The sequence below is a fragment of the Netta rufina genome, assembly GCF_964035555.1.
Source record: "Netta rufina genome assembly, chromosome: Z".
NCBI classification, from domain to species: Eukaryota; Metazoa; Chordata; class Aves; order Anseriformes; family Anatidae; genus Netta; species Netta rufina.
Window position 1 is genome coordinate 61564402 of NC_140126.1, and position 22420 is coordinate 61586821.

Below are 22420 nucleotides of genomic sequence, written 5' to 3' on the forward strand. Positions count from 1 at the left end.
TGCACTAGATGTTAGAAACTATTATAATTACCAATGACTCAAACTGAGGGGATATGCAAGCTTTATTAAACACCTTTTTCACTGCAGAGTAAAAAAGAGAATGGTTCTGGAAAAAGTTCAGGGATAGGAGGGGCATGAAGAGAGGTAGAGGAATTAGTACCAGTTAAGAAAGATCCAAACGCCAGTGGGAGTCAGCAGTCTCTAGAATATCAAGTTAATCCATTACGAAATTCAACATGGGTACCAAAAGCAAAAAATCTCTCTAAATTATATGAGGTCTGCTGGGACCCAGATGAGAGCTGGAAAATAGGGAAAATAGGAAAATGGGGAAAAAAAGGAAATGGGAAAATGTTTAACATGATGTTTATATGAGAGTTGACCCAAACGTTAGGAAAAAAGCTGCAAAAGATAGAGAGGGGCAGTGGAATATCACAGAGGTGACTGAAATAGCCTATAACATTTACAATAACCAAGAAGCAAAGAAATAAAGGAGAGAGAAGGAAAAGATGAAATTACAGACATCAATTTTAGCAGCAGCAGCAGTAGACAGACAAGGAGGTTGTGGAAGAGGTAGAAGTAGAAGTAGAGGTGAAAGAGGGGAATTTTCAGCAAGGAAAGGCTGAGAGAAGACAATGGAAGCACAGAAGACTTCTCATTTGGGCCCAAATCACTCTGCTATCTGCAGAAAGAATGGGCATTGGCAAAGAGAGAATGTCCAATGAGAGAGAAAAAGAAATCTGGCGGTGAGGGAAGAGAGCATGCTACGATTGTGCTGGAGGATTTGAACTGATCTGGAGTTCATGGGTTCATCTGAGTAATCTCACAACCCATGGATTGTGAGATTAGAGGGAAGGTTTTGACACACCAATTTTAATATATGCCTGAATGTCCCATGCCTTTGTTGGGAAGAGGTTTGTTTGTGCAGACTACGTGCACAGATAACCTTCTCTACAAATGGAGTAAAAGTTAAAATTCCACCTGAAAACCAGTGGAAGGCCCACATTTGTTTATTTACAGAGCCAAAGACAGAGGAAACCCAGCACCAGTGGTGTTCCCTAGGGGTTGGTACTGGGGCTGGTATTGGTTTGGGTGAGGGAATTGAGTGCACCCTCAGTAAGTTTGCAGACAACACCAAGTTGGGGGGGAAGGAATGGTATGTGGTAGAGCAGGAGAGCCCTCCAGAGGAACCTGGACAGGATGGGTTGATGGGCAGAGGCCAATGGGATGAGTAGTCAGACATTGGAACAGGTTGCCCAGGGAGGTGGTGGAGCTACCGTCCCTGGGGGTGTTTAAAGAAAGGTTGGACATGGTGCTTAGGGACATGGTCTAGTGGGTGACATTGGTAGTAGGGTGATGGTTGGACTAGATGGTCTTGAAGGTCTTTTCCAAGCTGAATAATTCTAAGTCCCTTGCTAAGTGTAGAACACAGTGTTTTTTCATATGGGCAGGAAAACTGTCTGGGAGAACAAAAATGTGTTCCTAGTTCAGAGCAAGCTAAAGCCAGGAGCTATACCCCCATGAGTACCACACTGTGAAAACAGCCTTACAACAAGGAAGAGAATGGAGACACTAGCAGACAATTTCATATCTTGTAGACCAGTCCATAAATACTAATCTAGATTCAAAACCCCATAACTACCAGTAAAGACACCAAACAATGGCTTGTGCAATGTTTGTGAACCATAAACAAAGTAACTGAAGACATACTCACTGTAGTACCAAACCCTTATACAGTCCTAACATTATCCAAAAGAGATTCTTGGATCTTAAATACACCTCCTTTTGTATACCCCCAGAGCTTGATAGTCAGACTGTATTTGCTTTTGAGTGGGAAAACCCCATGATAATAAAAAACAAAATTTGCTGGACAGTACTACCACAGGTATTCAAGAATATTCTCACAATATTTGGGATTGCTTGAGGGGGAGATTTAAATAACTTGCAGGGCTTATATGAGGGGACCTTGCTGCAATATGTTGACAAATTGTTGCTAGGAGCCCCAACCAAAGGAAGATGTGTGCAGCTGATTATCAACTTGTTAAGTTACCTGGGAAAGGATAGATACTGAGTATCCCAGAAAAAAGGCCCAGGTGACCCAGCAGAAGGTGTGGTATTTGGGGCTTGAAATTTCTAAAGGATAGTGAGCATTAGAACCTGTTTGAAAAGAAGCTATATGCCAAATTGCTGTTCCCCAAATCAAAAATTGACTCTGGGACAATCCTTGATGGTATTTGTGACTCATGAGGTGCTAGCCTTGATGGATGCCAAAGGAATCTGCTGGCTATCCCCAAGCTGAATGGCTAAATATCAACCTGTACTAGTAGATCAAGGAGACATACAGTTGTCTGTGGTCAGCATCCTGAACCTATGCTCCTTCTAGCTAAGAAGGTATGAGAAATCCAATATGACTGCATGAGTATCATACTTACACCAGCTGAGCTGACTAAGGATAAGACAATAGCTAATGAAGACCTTGAATATTTTACAGGTGGTAGTAGGTTTATGGAAAATGGACAGCATACATGTAAAGTAAGATATATGGTAGTGACCCTTTGGGACACTGTAGAAGCAAAAACTTCATAATAATTAAGCACAAAAAGCTTAATTAATTGACTTGACTAGGGCCTTGGAATTAGGAGAAAGGAAAATGTTTGATGCCTATGCAGATTCTTAATAGGTTTTGGAGTTTTGCACACTCATAGAGCCATCTGGAGGGAATGAGGGCTGCTGCCAGCAATTGGAGGACCAGTTAAGCACAATCCATAAATTTTACAGTTGTTAGAGGTCCAAAAGCCCAAAGCTGTGGCAGTAATGCACTGTAAAAGGGTGATCATGACATATAAGGGAATGGGAAGGCTGACTCAGTGGACAAGGAAGCAGCTAGAAGAACACCAGGAGACTTACAACAGATGTTAGTCCCCTGTGCAAAGACTTCACTCAATCCACCAGAATATACTACTAAAGATACATCTAGTGGAAAATTTTAAATGTAGAAGTGGAAGGATGGATGATGGAAGACTCCCAGTGAACAGATTCTAATAAAAGCTATGACTGACCAGTTAATGAAAGATTTACATGAAGGGACACACTTTGGCACCCACACCGTGTTAGACATCCTGAAGCACTTTGCAATAAGACAAAAAACACAAACTATTGCAGAGCAAGTAGTGTGGAGGTGCCCTGTGTGCTGTGCAAACAACCCCAAAATCTAGCCAAGGCCATGACCTGGAAGATGAGGAAAGGGATGAAAAAAGGGATGAAAGGGGGAAGAACTGGCAAGTGCACTTTTCCAAATTGCCTAGACAAGAATCATAGCAATATGTCCTAGTGCTAGTGGGCATGTTCACTGTATGGCCAGATGCCTTCCCATAATAACCTAATAAAGCTAGGGAGGTTGTAAATGAATTACTGAAAGAAGCAATCCCTCGTTTGGGAATACCAGAGAGAGTCTCCCCAGTGGAAGGGGTCAAATCATGGATTCATTACACCTGTGTGAAAGCAGCACCACCAGAAGAGAAGTGAGACATACCATCAGAAGAAGAATCATAGAAAGCTTTGTGGGAAGTTGAACTAACAGTTAGAAGACTTGAAACTGCCATTTAAAAGGGAAAAAAAAAAAAAAAAAAAGAGAGAGAGAGAGGTGGGACACAGTCGCTGCTTTTGATTCTGTTGATCCTGATGACCATGACAGCATGTCTAAGTATATCACTAATGAAAGGTAATAGAAAATCTGAAAGCTGAGGTACTAGAAATAGCGCAACTCAAAAGTTTTGGAGAACAAAGGGAGATGAAATTAAATTGCAGTGTCAAAATACCACTGAAATTGATGCATGAGGTTCAGGTCCAAAATTTCTTTGCAATGGTAGTGAATTTTACCCCTGGAAACTCATTGCAATAGTAGCTACAGTCTCAATTTTACCTCAGCCCAATGTGTTGGTGTCTCCTGTATTTCAGTTAACAGGGACACCTGAAGTTAAGATAAATGTTTTACCTAGACCTCCAGTGATACAAAAAGAGAAGTTAACCCCCCAATTTTTTGTAACTGTACCACATGGGGTTAAAAATACAGGCCAGCAACAATTTTTCAATCACTTAAGGTCTCTTAAGTAAGTAAAACTATTGATGCAGGTTAATGTTTCTGCATTCAAACCAAGTTGCTCTCCATACCTAAATGCATCTTATTACATTTGTCCTGATACTGAACAAAATATTTTTCATTTTGAAATATCTAACCACCATCTGCTATTCATCACATTGAGAAGTAATGGCAGTCTGGTGAAGTTCCCACTGACTGAAAGAGGAAACAGTACCCCATTTTTATAAAGGAAAAAAAAAAAAAAAAAAAGAAAAAAGGAAGACCTGGGGAACTACAAGCTGGTCAGTCTCACCTCTGTGCCTGGCAAGGTCATGGACCAGATATGCACAGAATCATAGAATTGTAGGGGTTGGAAGGGACCTCAAGAGATCATCAGATGTGACCCTCCTCCCAAAGCAGGTTCCCTAGAACAGATTGCCCAGGTAGGTGTCCAGACAGGCCTTGAATATCTCCAGAGAAGGAAACTCAACAACATAACCTGGGCAGCCTGTTCCAGTGCGCCATCACCCTCACCATGAAGTTCTTTCAAATGTTGGTGCGGAACTTCCTGTACTCTATCTTGTGGCCATTGTTCCTTGTCCTGTCCCCACAAACCACTGAAAAGAGATAGAATACATCCCATTGTCTCCCACACTTCATGTATTTATAAACATTGATAAGATCCCCTCTCAGTCTTCTCTTCTCAAGGCTGAAGAGACTCAGGTGTCTCAGTCTTTCCTTGTAGGGAAGATGCTCCAGGCAAATATTCCTGGAAACTCTGCTAAGGCACATGGAAAATAAGGAGGTGATTGGTGACAGACAACATGGCTTCACTAAGGGCCGGTGGCCTTCTATGATGGGATTACAGTATTGGTGGACGGGGGAAGAACAAGTGACGTTATCTACCAGGACTTGTGCAAAGCATTTGACACGCCCCCCCATGGTATACATACTCTCTGTGGTAAAATACTCTCTATTGGAGAAACATGGATTTGATGGATGGACCACTTCTTGGGTAAGGAGTTGGCTGGTTGGTGGTGCTTGAAGAGTTAAAGTCAACAGCTCAATGTCCAAGTGGAAATCAGTAATAAGTGGTGTTCCTCAGGGGAAACATCTCATTACTGGGACCAGCACAGTTTAAGATTGTTATCGGTGTCGTGGACTGTGGGATTGAGTGCACCCTTAGCAACTTTGCTGATGACAGGGAGCAATACAGAAAAGATACACCTGGTCCTGGAAAGCGTGAGAAAGGACAGAGAATATCATGGGTGAGAAACTCTTCTTGGATGGTCACCACCACCAACAGGAATGTTCAATTGCCTACTCCATCCAGTTGTGAATATATTTCTAACTCTAGTGTGTTTATTATAATTTTATTGTATATAAATGTTTTGTACATGATAATACAAGTAACCCCATTCCAACCATCCAGACCTAAGCAAATAATGACAGCAAGATAAGATAGTGATTATATAGAGTACTTCTTAAAATAGGCAGAAGTGGACAAAAGAGAGAACTTTGAAGCCTTAAAATGACATTCATAGTCCCAAAGGGGAGAAACTGTAGTCCTGAGCTGAAGAAAACTAGATCAGTAGCCATGAACTAGCAAAAACAAAGGAAATAGGGGATGAAAGCAAGAATGAGAAAACACCTGGAGGAAGATTCCAGTGTAATCTATACTAACGTTTTATTCATTAAGGATCACTAGCATATACATCAAAAAACAAAAATACTCAAAATGGAAATGTTTGGAAATATAAGATTTGGTGTCCTGTCCTCTCTCACCCCCACCCTCCACTGGTGTTCTGTGACACACACGCTCAATGGGATGGATATAATCTAGACAAGCTAGGACAACCATTCAGAAGTAGCCAGAGAGTTTCAAAAGTTAGCTCTGTTTGAATAGTGGTACTTCAAGTCAGAGGCGGGTTTGATTTGTGAAGGATCGCCAAGCACCTGATTTTGTGCAGAATTAATTAAAAGACTTCTGTGTGGATTCTGACACTGTGTGCTTATTGGCTCAGCACATGGGGCACAAACTTAGGAATAACATGAGTACAGATAAGAGAAACATTTTCTGATGTTGATGTGTAAATATCTAACATGATTAAAAAGTAGGCATTTTTACACATACTCAGTGAAGTCAGGTTCTGTATCCGCAGTAATGCAAATGACAAGGAAAAAAAAAATAAACAACTCTTTTCAAAGCCTATTCCTTCCCATATCACCGCGACAGCATTTTAAATCATCCACTTGCTGAGGGTATATATATTCTGCTCCTTATTAGCAACACTGTAAATTTGGGTTATCAAGCATGTTCTTGAATAAATCAGATGAGGCTTTCATAACGAGGAAAAGATACAAACTAGGAGAGGCTGACATTTCAGACCTTATTTAAATTGCAGAAGATTTCTCCCCTCCTACCCTTGTACTTGCATGATTTCTCACACTCATCAGCAGATGGCTTCCTTGAAGATATGTTGATTACTTTGCTTGATGAAATCCACACACAGGGTGGATGTTTTATTGTTATTGCTAATTCAGTGTTGTATAAATTGATGAAAAAATGGAAATATCTTGTTGTTTTCTTACATGTTGTTGCATTTTTATGGATAATTTTTGGTAGATGACAGGTATTCCTGTCATCTGCATTCTAGAGAAGTACAGGTAGGTTCCAGGTCACCATTAGTGCTTGATTTTTCTATAGCATTTCCCAGTGTTTCAGAAGCCACTGGCATAAAAAGTGGTGGACATTAGGGTGATAAGCTGCTAGATGACAGCAATATTATTTTTTTTTTTTAAATACAAAGTGAAAAATGATTATCAATTCATTATTGTCAGTCACTTTTTTTGTTCTTTTTTTTTTCTTTTTGAGTTCTATTTATTGTGTAATTCTTTCTTATCTCTCTCCTCCAGTTCATTTTCTGTAGCATGGGTGCACAAAAAAACTGCAGACCAAACATTTTCCAATGGAGTATTTGGACAGCTTGCTCAAATATTCAAGAGGGTGAGAATGATAGGCTATGAAATCATTAAAGCTACTAAAGAGAAGAAAACGAATAACTGATTTGCATCCTGAAATACTCTGCTGAAATACATAATCAGCATCATCTAGGCACCATCTGTTTTAGAATTTGGAAAAATATTCTGCCTGGAAATTCAAAAACTATGTATTTGAGAATTTTTTAATTAGAAGTAATTAAGACTAACTGTCACTGAATAACTTGCTATTGTCTACATGCTTTATGTAGGCAAGAGGCATAGCCACCAAGGTTCAAAGTGGTTGAGTTATTCTGTGACAAGTCTAGAATTGTGTGTGGTAAAAGTCATAGGTGCCAAAAACAAGATGCTAAGACACCAAGCCAGTTACTGAGTCCCTAAAACTTACACTTAGGTACTTTGATAGATTCACCATAGTATGCAAGCATGAACTAATAATATACAGAGACAGGTCTCTAGCCAAAATGAAAGGTTACAGTTCTGCCCTCCAGTTGCCTGAGCTGACTTCAAAGGTAAGGATCCACAAATTCAAGAACTGTATAAACACAAGATTATTCACATATTTTTTAAATTATTTTTTCAAATAAATGAAAAAATGATGCTAGGAAGACATTTATCCACAAATCTTTAATTTGTTTAATGAAGTCATAATCTTTAATTCCACTTTAACTCCACTTTTTTAATAAACATATTAGCAAATACATACATATGAATGCATGCATACATGCATAATGGTCTTGAAGACACTCACCATCTGGTTGCAATTTTGCTTTTAAAGAAAGATAATAACTTTGAAGCCATAATATGTGAAAATGAATAATACAAATTTCTTAGTGGTATTTCTGTGCTTAATCTATGACAATATGTTCTTATATATTGAGCTTACTACTCATTAAAGACATTATTTCAGGGGAATGTTCAGCGTTTCTATAGGAGACATTATTCAAGTATACCTGTATGCTATCTATACTGAGACCTAAAAAAACAGGTGCAGAATGCTGGTTTGGATGGTACAGCTGCCTGATCCAGGCCCTCTGAAACTCATATACTTTTGCAGAAAGAAATGATCATCAGTCTAATGTCTTTAGTGGCTAACTGTGTAACAACTTCTCCAAGGAAGAATAAATGATGCTTTCAGTTCTTATGGCTTAGGTTAGAGTTAAACAGCTTTGTTAAGTTTGGAGGGGTTCAGAAAGCAAGTGACTGCCCCATACAAACATTTGGTATAATAATTGAACTGGGAATTCTGTACAAGAAAACTAATTTAGATTCTCCAAAAGAGTATCATTAAAATTAAATGTAGTCATAGTTTATCTCTTCCAAAAATATGACAAGAAGATCAGTGAAGAAAAAGAGTTTTTGTACTCTAGGATAAGGAATTCAACATCTCCTTTTCCCTAAATGCTCTAGTTTATTACATGTTTTTTGGAGGAAATACTTTTACAGAATGCGAATGCTAAAAAATTTATCCTACTGAGCAACTACGTCCATTATGCGTTTGGCAAAGTCTGACTATATTGTTACTGTTGAAACAGTTCTGCTGTGAAGAAGAGAAGCAACGATTCCCTTGGTTACAAAGAGATAGTATATCTCTTTCATGTTGATAAAATGTTGACCAGAAAACATTTGGTATCTGGTATATAACTGGTATCCGAGGATAATTGATATAGTTTACATGAAACAGTCCCTGACTTTTAGATTTAGGTTTTAGATCTTCAAAATAAGTAGGTTATCAAGGCATGTTCTTCACTACTGAGGCTTCAGCAATACAGCTGTACACTGTCTACAGACTGCTTTCATAACATTTACAATAGGCAGATTCATGTTTTGTGATCATTATGCTAGGTTTTGGGTTCCACCTAAACTTTCTGGAGATCTACAAATGTTCTATGGACTTACTACTGAATTCTGGATGGACACACAGTGTTGCAAAACCTATGTCTCTCTTCAGATGTAAACTTTGAACATACCCTTTGTGTACCATATTTGATTCAGCTGCATTGGTGATTGGAAGTGCAAAACTACAAAATGACCCTGTAAATATCAGTGAAAACAGAGAGGGAGTAATTAGGAAAAAGAAGAAAGACCAAAGGAAAACCTTTATCATGCAGGAATGATTGGGAAAATAACAATACGAACAAAGTCCACTGCTATTGCTGGTTCAGTCCTTAAGCTAACCAACAAGTCTTAACATGAGTATACTTGCATTATAACAGCTATCATATTAGTCCTGAAACTAACTTCTTGTATAAATCAGATTTAAAAAAAAAAAAAAAAGATGGACCAAGTTTTTAGTCCAAATTTTATATCTTTCCTGTGTATTTTCTCAAAAGGTTACTGCTTTTGAAAGTGTTACCTGTGTTTATAGAGTATTTTGCACATATTGAACACTAGTAATATCAATAAGAGTTCATTTTAAGGTCACTAAGATACACCTTATTAATTAATAATTTAAATTTTAGCAGCCTTTCATCTTTCTAGAGAGGAAGAATTTTATTTGATTAAAACAAAACAACAACAACAGCAAAAAAATACATAACAATGACACAAATTTGCTTTGAATGCATGTGATTCTTATACTAGAATAGCACGCTGGCTTACAAAGATGAATATTTGTTTTCCTAATTTTTTCCTAATTTTAGAATAGAAGTTAAGAACTTCAATGAAATGCAGAATTTAGCAATGAAATGCAGATTTGCTGAGGAACTTGAATTAAATAGGAATTTGTTCTGTGTGTGTGAAGAAATCTAAACAAGCTGAAGGCTAATCTAAAAATGCAAGATGCAAAAATGTATGTGTAGGTTTGTAATTTCTGAGCAACACTGTATTTTCATTTAATGTTGTAGGGGGACAATGATTTGAGTTAACTGAGTGAAATCACCATCTCTAAATGCAAGTACCAGTTACTTAGTGATAGTTACAGCATACCTGGCACAGCAATAGTATGCCCAGTGCTTCAGCACTTAAGTGCTTTCTCACTTGAATGCTAAAAACGGCAACATTTTTGATTGGAATGGAAATCCATTCTTTTGTTGTTGTTTTTTGCTTGTTTTTAAAGAGAAGATTTTTCTGGGTTTAGTGTAGTTTTGTTTTTAGTTTTCCAAAGCAGTTTTATGTAACTTCAAATCAGCATTTTTACTGCGGAAGAATTTAGTGATACATGGTGTTATCCATGACCAAGAGAGTGTACAGTGTTTCAAACATATGACATGCAATAGTTACCAGACTTCTCATTTGACCTGTAAGATAAAGCAAGCAGTCATCACAATATCCATGCACCAGTGATGTGAAAGTTGTTTTTACAACTTATATAGCAAGTTAAACCTTCAGAACGTTAACCATCTAGGGGCACAACTTTTCTATCTCAACATTCATGTTTGTCAGTTATCTGTTGTTCTTTTTTGGTTTGTTAGTTCTTGTTTATCTTGGCATAAAACTGCTTTGCAGTATTTGAAACCTCAAGGGAGATTTATATTGAAATTCCAACAAAGTTCCAAAAATGTCAGGTAAATTTAATTGTCCAAATTTAATTCCTCCAGAAATAATGCATCAAAATTTTTCACACTTCAGCTAAGACTGGGCTGAGCTTAGCACTTAGTAAGAGGGATAAATACTCCTTTCTACACTTTAATGTTCAAGTTCAATATCAATATATTCCCTAAATTTGGTAAAAGTTCTCTTCACAGCATTGCCATATATATATATATGTATGTATATAATGCATGGAACTGACACAAACATGAAGTGATACTGTGAAAGAGCCTGGTGTATCAGAATTCTAACTCTCACAACTAATTTAGAATTCCCAAGTTGATTCTTGGCTGTTTTTCTTCCCATTCACTTCCCTGACACAACATTAGCTATTTCAATGCCATATATTGAGAAACACTGTACCTTCAGACCCTTGGAATGTTAAAATGAATGAAATTGATCAACTGGACTATTCTTAGGAGGTATAAATATAATTCTTTAATGATGTGGAAAACTATTAAAAATTAATAAACCAGAACGAGACTGAAACACTTAAGATTAAGGCTTTTACATAATGCAAGCAAAATGGAACATTTTGAGTTTACCATATTACACGGGAACACTGTAGTATTACTTAAAAATAACATAAAAGAGGAATTTACATGACTTCTGTACTATGTGAAATGAATGATCATTTTGATAACATTGCAGATATATGATAAAGTGAATTGACTTCTTTGGCCACTTAAAGAAACAGTATAAAAACATGAACTCACAGATCTTCCCTCCTTTTACAGTCTTACATTCATTTCCCTAGTAGGCACATTCAGAGTGATAAAGAATATTACATTTCCCAGCTAAGACAATGATAAATGACTACTTCTAAAGCATGGGAAGAACAGCACTATAGAGAATAAAATTTAATAGATAAGCAACATACTCCGTGATTAATATAATATTACTGGGGCAGTCAAGCTTTCTCTGGCCAAGAAAAGGAAGCACAGAATGTGAAAGAGCCACAGATAAAATGTCTCTCCCCTATCATTACTCATTTCTTCTTTTTCTATCAAGCAGCACTCTTCTTCCTCTTGCATCTGCCATAGCAGCCTCTGAGCCCCAAGAACAGATCACAGCACACCAGATCAACTAACACTTGGTTCAACTCAATTTAGAAGAAGCCATTGTTTAAATAAATAAATAAATAAATAGTACGAAAAAGTGAGAAAGCTGCACATCATTCTGAAAACACTGCTTTGCCTGGTAAACTCATGGGCTAAATAATCAGAAATTATTTACAGAGAAAAAATAAAAACCTCTACATGAGAAAGACAGCCTATAAATCTGCAGTGCAAACATCTGAAGAATTGTGACTTACCTATGTAACAGGAATCAAGAAACACTTGTTCCATGTACTAACTCAAAACTATATTAAGAAATAAGTATTTTGCAAGATCTCAATTTTAACAGTTAGCATCAGTTCTCTTCATACCTTTTCTTGCCATGCTTGCCTACCTTTTAATGTTTTAAATGTGCTTCTTAGCATGCCTTAGCAGGAAGTGACTTACTATTTCTCCTCTTTTATATCTTTCTATTTGGTGTTATATTACCGAAATGTCACAAATATATATGCTGAATGCAATACATTAATATATAAAATAAACACAGAATTAGGAACTGAGCATGTAAACCTAGGTGACTACCTTAGGTTAAAATCATTGAATCATAGAATTTGGCATTGAAAGAGACCTTTAAAGACCGTCTAGTCCAACTCCTGTGCCATGGACACCTCTCGCTAGATTACGCTGCCCAAAACCTCATCTAACCTGGCCTTGAACACTTGCAGGGATGGGACATACAGAACATCTTTGAGAAACCAGTGCCTTATCACTCTCATTGTGAAGAATTTCATCTTTATATCTAAATCTAACCTGTTCTAGTTTACAGACATTATCCCTTGTTTTATCGCTACATGCCCTTGTACGAACTCTCTCCCCATCTTTCTGGTAGGCTCTCTGTAAGTATTGAAAGGCAGCAATAAGGTCTTCTCAGAGCCTTCTCTTTTCTAGGCTAAACAACTCCAACCCTCTCAGTCTTTCTCCATTGCAAAGGTGCTCCAGCCCTTTGATCATCCTTGTCATCCTCCTCTGGACATATTCCAAGCCTTCCGTGACTTTTTTGTGCTGTAAAACCCAAAGCTGAATGCAATACTCCAGATAGAGTCTCATGAGAGTGGAGTATCACAGAATCACAGAATTGTCTGGGTTGGAAGAGACCTCAAGATCATCGAGTCCAACCTCTGACCTAACACTAACAAGTCCTCCACTAAACCATATCACTAAATTCAACATCTAAACATCTTTTAAAAACCTCCAGGGATGGTGACTCCACCACTTCCATGGGCAGCCTATTCTAATGCCTCACAACCTTCTCAGTAAAGAAGTTCTTCCTAACATCCAACTTAAAACATCCCTGGCGCAACTTTAGCCCATTCCCCCTCACCCTGTCACCAGGCACGTGGGAGAATAGACCAACCCCCACCTCGCTACAGCCTCCTTTAAGGTATCTGTAGAGTGCGATAAGGTCGCCCCTGAGCCTCCTCTTCTCCAGGCTGAACAAGCCCAGCTCCCTCATCTGCTCCTCATAGGACTTGTTCTCCATGCCCCTCACCAGCTTTGTCACCCTTCTCTGCACCCGCTCAAGCACCTCAATGTCCTTTTTGTAGCGAGAGGCCCAAAACTGAACACAGTACTCGAGGTGCGGCCTCACCAGAGCCGAGTACAGGGAGACAATCACTTCCCTAGACTTGCTGGCCACACAGTTTCTTATACAAGCCAGGACGCTGTTGGCCTTCTTGGCCACCTGAGCACCCTGCTGGATCATATTCAGCCGACTATCAACCAACATTCCCAGGTCCTTCTCTGCAGGGCAGCTTTCCAATCACTGCTCTCCCAGTCTGTAGCTCTACTTGGGGTTATTGCGTCCCAGGTGCAGGACCCGGCATTTGGCCTTGTTGATCTTCATACAGTTGACCTCAGCCCATCGGTGCAGCCTATCCAGATCCTCCTGCAGAGCCTTCCTACCCGCGAGCAGATCGACACATGCACCTAACTTGGTGTCGTCTGCAAACTTACTGAGGGTGCACTCGATCCCCTCATCCAGATCATCGATAAAGATATTAAAGAGAACTGGCCCCAGTACCAAGCCCTGGGGAATGCCACTAGTGACCGGCCTCTAACTGGATTCACCACAACTCTTTGGGCCCAGATATCCAACCAGTTTTTAACCCAATGAAGCGTACGCCAATCCAAGCCAAGAGCAGCCAGTTTCTTGAGGAGAATGCTGTGGGAAATGGTATCAAAAGCCTTACTGAAGTCATGGTAGACCACATCCACAGGCTTTCCTTCATCCATTAAGCATGTCACTTTGTCATAGAAGGAGATCAGGTTTGTCAAGCAGGACTTGCCTTTCATAAATCCATGCTGCCTGGGCCTGATCACCTGGTTGATAAGTGCTGCGTGATGACAGTCAAGATAATCTGCTCCATGAGCTTCCCTGGCACTGAGGTCAAACTGGCAGGCTTATAGTTCCCTGGGTCTACCCTCCGGGCCGGAGGGTAGAGCAGGAGAATTGTAGAGGAGAAAAATCACCTTTCTTGACATGCTGGCCACCACTTATATGATGTAACATTTCCAGGCTGCAAGTGCACATTACTCATGAATATTTCATTTCTAATCAACTGGTATCTCCAAGTCCTTCTCTACAGAACTGCTCTCAATCAATTAATCCACCAGTCTGTACTGATACTGGGAGTTCTCCCAATCCAGGTAAAAAATGCTGCATTTGTCCTTAAACTTCATGAGGTTCACATGGGCCACGTATATATAAATAATATGTATATAAATATATATAAAAATAATATAAAATGTATTCTGAATTCTAGAAATAAAAGTTTCAATTATGAAAATATTAGCTATATTAGCTCATTAGCTAAATAATATATAGATATTATTTGACCTATTGTTAAAACAGAACAACTGCTAACAATTGCAGGCTGGTCTAAATAAAGAGCCTGACATCTCACACTCCATCAGGATTAAAACAAGTATTCACATGCTATCTTTAATTTCATGAGGAGTATGAACTTGGTGGATTTGTGAAAAAATAAGCAGTCTGGCATGTAGAAATGCTTAAACAAAAGGCAGACAAAAAAAAGCAACAACAACAACAAAAACATAATTTGTGATATGAATTCTGCCCAAAAGAAAAGGAAAATATATACACATGTAGAACTGAAGTAATTAGAGGATAATGAGACTACAGATTTTATGTTCTAAAAGACAGAAAATTAATTAAATAATTAATTGTAAAAAAAAAAAAAAAAAAAAAAGAATGGCTGAAATGCTTTGTTTTTATGTGTAACAATCTATTTCTTTTGTGTATAAACTTAAGTTACCCAATACTGAGCCTGGAACATTGTCAGAGAAGTACATGTCAATCTCTCAGCAACAGGTACATGTAATACAGGTGATCAGGCCCAGGCAGCATGGGTTTATGAAAGGCATGTCCTGCTTGACAAACCTGATCTCCTTCTATGACAAAGTGGGAGTTGTCACCAACCAACTCTCATGTTCTTGTTCAATTGCATTGCAATAATCAAGCTTGTAAACAGATTCACAGCCTAAATAGACTACAACACACCGTGGCATGAAAAACAGCAAAACTCTTTTCTTGAGGGAGCTTGCCCCGTGATCTGTCTTTTCTTTATTTTCGTGGAGTCAAGACTTAAACAATGAAAAAGAAGCACATTTTCTCCATTCTATTTTTTTCAGTTTTCTGATTAGAGTAAATAACTTTTGAAGCTGACATGCTCTTTGAATCACTGATTATTAAAAGAAACTTTCAAAGTAAATGTTGCCTGAAATAAGTGTGGTAGGAGAAGATGGTAGACAGGGAAATAACTTCTGATATTAAAAAAGCAGTTGAACACATGATTATTTAAAATATATTCCTTTATTTATTAAGGAAAATCCTGAAGTTTCCACATTATATTCCTAATTCTGCATTGATTTAATGTAATTTTATCATACCCTTTGCTTGTTTATATTAAAGACTAAGGCTAAAATACTGAAATTTTTTAATAAGACATTAAATTTTGCTGCAGTGTGATCTAAGCTGTCTGTTAGTTTTCATTGTTGTAGTTCACATTCATAACTTCAGTGTGAAATATACTTTTTTGCTTCTTAATAATGAAACCTTTATAACCTACATTTGTGAGGACAATGCTATCAAAATAAAGCTCTCCCAACCATTCACAAGAAGTCAATGCATTAAAAAATAGACAAGCTTGAAGAGACTCCTTTTATGCCAAGTATGTTTTGAAACTGTGATACTTTTTTTTTTTTTTTTTTTGACTTAAAATATTTTTCTTTTGCAAATATAACTAAAACCATAATTAAAAGTAGATTGTATTTCTGGTCATTTTGGATGTGGAAAGCACTCATTTCAGAAAGTCCTATTTTTTTTACAAGATGCTTGCAAGACTTACAAGCAAAAAAGTCTTTGTAGGTCTTCTCAGCATGACGCCTATTAGTCTAGATGATCTTTTACTGAACATCATTAGAAGTACGTACCAAATCCATTAGTTTTATTTGTGTGTTTTGAGAGTTAATTACTGTATTATGTTTGTACCTGTCACTTTATAAGCATCTCAAGCTGCCTTTTTTTCTTCCTTGAGCAATTCTGAGTACCGCTAATAGGTGACAGTCTTTGTTTCCTCAGTGGTGCTATATAGTCACCTACTCAAGAATTTGATTCCATCTTGCAGAGGAGAGTTTAATGATAAGTGCAATGTTTCATTTTGCAGCAGCATCATTTGATCCTGTGCTGACCAGCCAACCAGAGCAGAACGGAGCTTTTCGAAGATCTGCCAAAAGCAGTGGTATCATTTGTGCTTTTAGTCTCTGTTTTGAAGGAACCAGGCAACCCCAAAATTTGAAAGACATATTTCTAATTTTCATTGTAGATCAGAGTCCTAACCTCTAACCTTACCTCTAACCTGGTTGGAGATAATCAAAGTCAAAGTCTGGGAGATCAAAACCCAGTATGGTTTTCTCTCAGTGAAGGACCTTGTCAATATAATTAATGTGTTTGACTCTCCTAAATGTAAAACAAGAAGGCTCTAAGAAAAATATTACTTGGTAGTCACAGCTAGAGCACTATTTTACAATTTGCCTTTCAAGTAAATTACGTCATGATGATAATTATTCCTCACCTTTTAGTGCAAGTCTACTGGAGAATTCTCTTAATGTAAAGAAAATTTCATTTTAAAATATTAAAATGTCTAGTATCCCAGAAGCTTCTGTATTAAGGGACTTCCAAGGGATTTTTCAGGGCTTAAAATAGCAATCTGAGCTTTTGTACATGGATCACAAAGCCATCATATTCTATTAATTTTGTGTAACTGCAGAAGTTAAGAAACATACAGCTGGAGAATTCAAATAATTTTAGGAACTAATATGACTCTGTTGAATGTTAGAAGCATGATATGAGCTTTTAAAATTGCTTAAGTTTAAGAAATAATGGAAAGAAAAATACAGCTGGATTTCAAGCCATCTACCGTCTCTTTTTATTTCTGCTGTGACTGCCAGCATAACAGTCACACAGACAAAACAAACAAACAAAGAAACAAAGAAAACAAAACAGAGAGAAAGTGATTTAGTAACACAGCTGCTAAGAAAAGCACCAAGAAAGTTTCTGTGGAGCACCTTGAGTCATTGAACTCACCTTCCTCTCTCCCCAGAGGAGCAGCAAGCATTTTAGAAAGAAATTTGTGAACCCATGAAAGGATGGAGGAAAAACTTCCAGATTTTTAAGCTAATGCTTACATTTCTTAAAATTAAGCTAGGGTAAATAATGTACCAAAAACCTGGTATACCCAAATGTTTTGGCATGCAAGACTGATCTAAGGAAGAGATAGAAATTTAAAAACTGTATCACCAGATGTGGGAATATGTCCTCCTGGGTAACAAAGTACCTTTATCTTCCTTTCACTGTCATGTCAAATCTACATGTAATATACTTTAAGAAGGAGGGGAAAAAATGGTTTCTGAACATGTTTTTTTCCCAACATTTTCATGTGTTTTGTTTTTGGTTTTGGTTTTGTTTTTAATGATGAAAATTAAACACATTCAGTTTCAACGGAGATTTATTAAAGAAAAAAAAAAAAGATGTAATTAATTTTAGAAAATTTGTGTAAGTAGTATCTTTTTATATTTTTTCTTAGCAAAATAAATATGTAAATAAAACTGTATGGCATGCCACCATGCTTAGCAACACATTTTTGTCCTTAAAAGATTGATTTTTCAAACTGATTCTTCCTACCACTCTAGTCTTATTCTTTCCTAGCATTAGAAACTAGAAAACAGTCTCTGATAAAAGGAAACTGTCTGTCTGAAAACACTGTTAGCATCACTTTTGTACAAAAATAATTGTCTGAAGTTAATGTAATACCAATTCAAAAAGACCAGGTAAATAACTAGATTTCTGTGATACTCATTCCCTTCCTCTTTTTCTTATGAACATATACATACTGTGCAGTTATATCAGTTATTCCCTGACAACAGTTTGTGGTCCCATTAATTTCCATTTTTTATGATTTCTCCCACATGAATAACTCCCACATTTGTCACTCCCATTTTCTTAGCTAGTGTGTTCCTTGAGGAAGACACAGCTTTGCACTTTATTCTTTATTCTGCACATGCAACAAAATAAACAGCAACTTGATTTAATGGCTACTAAGGTGGTGAAGGGCCTACAGGAGAAGACATATGAGGAGTGGCTGAGGTCACTTGACCTGTTCAGCCTGGAAAAGAGAAGGGAGACCTCATCATGATCTACAGCTTCCTCATGAGAGGGAATGGAGGGACAGATGCTGACCTATTCTCTTTAATAACAATAGGACCCATGGGAATTGTGTCAAGCAGCAACAAGGGGAAGTTTAGGCTGGATGTCAGGAAGAGGTTCTTCACTGAGAGAGTTGTCACACACGAGAACTACCCCCAGGGAAGTAGTCACAGCACCAAGCCTGTCAGTGTTTAAGAAGCATTTATCTATGCTCTTAGTCATATGGCCTGAATGGTAGACCTGTGTGGAGCCAAGAGTTGGACTCCATGATCCTTGTAGGTTCCTTCCAACTTGGGATGTTCTATGATTTTATGATTCTGTGATTTGACTGCATCTGTTTGCTGACTCAGATGGTGACATAAAGGCCCTGAACACATGTTCCAGCCAGGAGTTTTATTACTAGACTTAGTCTTGATTTGCCAGCTCATCTTTCTAGCTTGACCTTAGCCCAGCCCTATCACCATGACTTTGCCTACTGGTGGGAACTGGGGATTAGACCCTCAGTTTGCCCAGCTCCTTGGCTGGGAAATGTGGGATGGACCCTGTCCTGTCAGCCTGGGTATCCCAGACTCCCCTACACCTTGACTGGCCCTTGCTGCACTGACAACCAGATCTTTACATGTTTGCATCCTAGCACCTGAAAAAGAAAGCCAAAACCAAAACACACCACATTTAAGTTTTGCCTGTACTCAGGTGGGTGGTAGAACTGTCCCCACAAGAATCCACCTTAAGTCTTTGCATTCTTGCTACTTTTATCTTCTATTAACCATTATTATTATTTAGAGCGCAGAAGTCAAATCTTTAAATTTGCCAGAGTGAAGTGACTGCCAAAATGTTTATAAGCAGAAGTCTATTGTTCCCTTCATATCTGTTGCATACAAAAATAAGCTTCTCTAAGCCATTTTCCTAGTCTATTACAAGGGCAGGAAAGGAATTTTATTTTTTTTTTCTGTCAAGCACACCTTTTATACATACCTCTCTTGTAGATTTTATTCTACATTTGGGACACAACTGGGGCTTTATTGGGAACTGGGTGATTTTGTTTCAGGTTCACAGTGCAAATCAGACCAAAGCTTAGAGATGAAAATGTGATTCCTTATATTTCAGATGAGTACCTCTTTGAATAGTGGAAACACATTTTAAAATAGAGACCTTCATTTGCTTCAGACTGACAGTGATTAGAGCAACTGCGAAACCTTTGCAAAGTTATATTGAAGCTAACAAGCTGAAATATATATATATATATTTTTTTTTAGCAGCAAAAAATGCCACTATAGTGCAAGTCTGATATTACAGTGACAGGTTATTAAACAAATGTACTCTGCAGCTGATTTTACGTCTCATTTAAATGTGTAATTGAAATTGCATTCTGTTTAATTCTTCTTCATTTGCATTCACTGCAAAATGCCCCTACTTTATTTATTCATTAAAATTAACATTTTAGAAAATTCAGTCCACACCCAAACACATGCAATTCACATTAAATGGGCAGTGACATTACTTTTGCTTACTGCTATTGGCTTTGTGTTCAGGCACCTGTTGACTCCGTAACACAAATTCTGTGCTTAAAACATGCATAGTAGATATTCCTGAATTAGATAGTAAATATTCCTTTCTACAGATTTTCCTGACTTTGAGACCTGTAGCTGCACAAGATATTCTGATGTACATACTTATAAGTACAGGATCTCTTTCACTGGTAAAAAGAGCAAAGAGAATATTATTTTGTGTGTACTAGGTATTATAATATTCCTTTAGAACCATTTTTGTTTCATTTGGAATACCAAAATAAACTAAAATATTTTCTTTGTAGAAAAGGAATGACCAGTGAGACATACTGAAGTGACTTCTCTTTATCTTGTTTTATCTTAAAGGAAAAATATATATATTAATTTTTTATATACATATATAATATATATATATATATATATATATAAAATATAATATATATAAAAAATGCATACAATTTCCCACATACATAGGAAATCTATGGCCATTCATAAAGAAATATAAGGTAGAATGTTATTATCTACCTTCCTGAACCTTTCTGATTCTATTTGGTTTTGGAGCAATTTTAATGCTTGGATCTCCCTAAAATGATGAGCTCTTCTTACAAAAAGATTTGCTGTTTACTAGACTCTTTCAGTCATAGTAATCAATTTGATATTAGTATAATTAGAAATCCTTAGGTAACAAACATCAATAGTTACTTGCTTGAAAGCTAGAGGGTGTTCATCAGCATCTAATGGTGCTTGGCTTAATTAACAGGAATGTTGTCCTTGCAGCTATATGAAAAGATAATGTGCTGTACTGACTGGTGGTTTAACAGATATGATAGTGTAACTGTGCCATGTCCAGCATTTTTCTTTAAGTCTGCATGGTGTGCAGATTATTTGTTTTAATCTAAACTAAAGAATCAGAAAGAACATCTATGGTAAGAGGAGAGACATTGACACAAGATTCAAATACTTGAATTAGTTTCATACATAACTTACCACCTTATTTAATGTCCAACATAATGTGTGTTTCTTAGTCATATAGACTAAGAGAAGAAAAAAAAAAAAAAAAAAAGGATATAGAGAAGATGTCATGTAAATTGAAGACTGAAACCTATGCTTAGAAAAGAGAAGAATAAAGAGATCTTATTTGAATTTAATAAATGGCATATTAAAGTACATTTCAAGATTTCAGCATGTGAAGTTAATTTGATAAATAGTGCTGTCTTGTGTTTAGTGTCTTTATTGTTCTGGAATATAGAAAATATTGTTAATGTTTCCTCAGATATTTTCAAGTCTCATCCTTGTTATGTACAGGTAACTAAGATAAAAATGAGCTTGGCATTTCACTTTACAGAGCTATAAAAATATTCATGTCCTTTCTAAAGGAGAACAACTAACTGCCTGGTCAATATATAAGATAGGATAGAAAACACAGGTATATTATTTTTCTAGGTGAAAGCTACAAGAAATTCCTCATGCCCTTTACTGAAGAAGCATTCAAGGCCTATAATTTATTATTTATAAATTGAACTAGGCCCAAACAAACTATGTTTGCTGCTTTTAGTGAAACAGAAAAAACGTTAAAAAAATACAGCAATAAAAATTGTCATTCAATGACTTCAAAGAAAAAAGATATAAAAATTTGAAATAAAAAGGAACACAAGGAGAGAAGCAATTTCTATAACACAGAGATGTACATGTGCTTGTCAGTCTACAGTATCTATTAACAGCTGCATAGATACTTGAAGAAAGTAGATGTTTTACCATTCAAAACATTAGAGAAATCATTGGAGAAATGAATTACTAAATATAGCAAGACTATATGGAAGATAGTGTAATCATCCTGGTATTGCTGCCAGCACATATCATGAACCATCTCTGAAATTTGGATATCATACCAGGATAACAAAGAAATAAAAATTAAATACATATATATATATTAAATAAAATCATATAGTCATTCCAGATAGACAAAAAGAGTGTAGTGAAGCTTTGCTATTTAACAGGTTCTGCCTAAGTAGTAATTGATGTCATGAACTTTCTGACAACAGTCTTCATAAAGTCACCCTTTACTGAAATTGTAGTAGTGTAACTTTTGTCGTATGTATTTTTCCTGAACAAAGAAAAGGACATTGCAGTTATCTGTATATCATCTTTAGTCTAATAAATAATGTTAATCTTTAACTGTATGTTAAGAGCAATCCTTCCAAGAATTTTAGGATCTTTGTGGTATATAACTGAATGGTACTCTAGCTGGCCTGAAGACACTGAAGTTTATCCATTGTTCATTTTGTATGCATGAGGAATAAATGTAGTTAGTGACTTATAGCTCATTTTTCAAGCTATAATAAACTTAATTTATCTCTGTGTCAACAGAGGCATGGCTAGCAGGTCAAGGGAGATTTTTCTCTTCTGCTCTGCCCTTGTGAGGCCCTACTTGGAGTACTACATCCAGTCTGGGGCCCCCAGAACA